Here is a 425-nt window from a genome sequence, read left to right as displayed (position 1 = left end):
AGACTTAACTGCCCGGCCATTGACTCAAAGAGTGGAGGAAAGGACCAGATAAAAGGCAGCTGAACACGAGAGAGGCGGCGTTAGTGTTCTCTTTCTTTGAGAAGTAAATGTGAAACATTAAGATCTGCCCATTTAAAAATAAAAAACAGGAAACAAAGTCTCCTGTAACAACTGGCCATGCTGCAATTGCATTCTGTGTTCAGCTAAAAAATCCAGAAAGATTAAGAAACGCAAGACATGAAGGTGAAGAAAGTGAGAACTTTCTAGAGAAGGAGGCAGCCAGAGGAAAAAAAAAGGCAGAGGAAATAGGGAGAAAGAGACCTTCAGTCAGTTTTGATGTGCTGTAGGAACTTCTTTTGTCTCTTTTTTGTTTGATATTCCCATTTTCTTGATTGGTCTGTTCACAAAGCCTTTTTAAAATAACG

Source organism: Pongo abelii, chromosome 4, assembly GCF_028885655.2.
Source record: "Pongo abelii isolate AG06213 chromosome 4, NHGRI_mPonAbe1-v2.0_pri, whole genome shotgun sequence".
In the NCBI taxonomy this organism is placed as follows: domain Eukaryota; kingdom Metazoa; phylum Chordata; class Mammalia; order Primates; family Hominidae; genus Pongo; species Pongo abelii.
The sequence above is the reverse complement of the archived record's forward strand: the minus strand, read 5'-3'. Positions refer to the sequence as shown.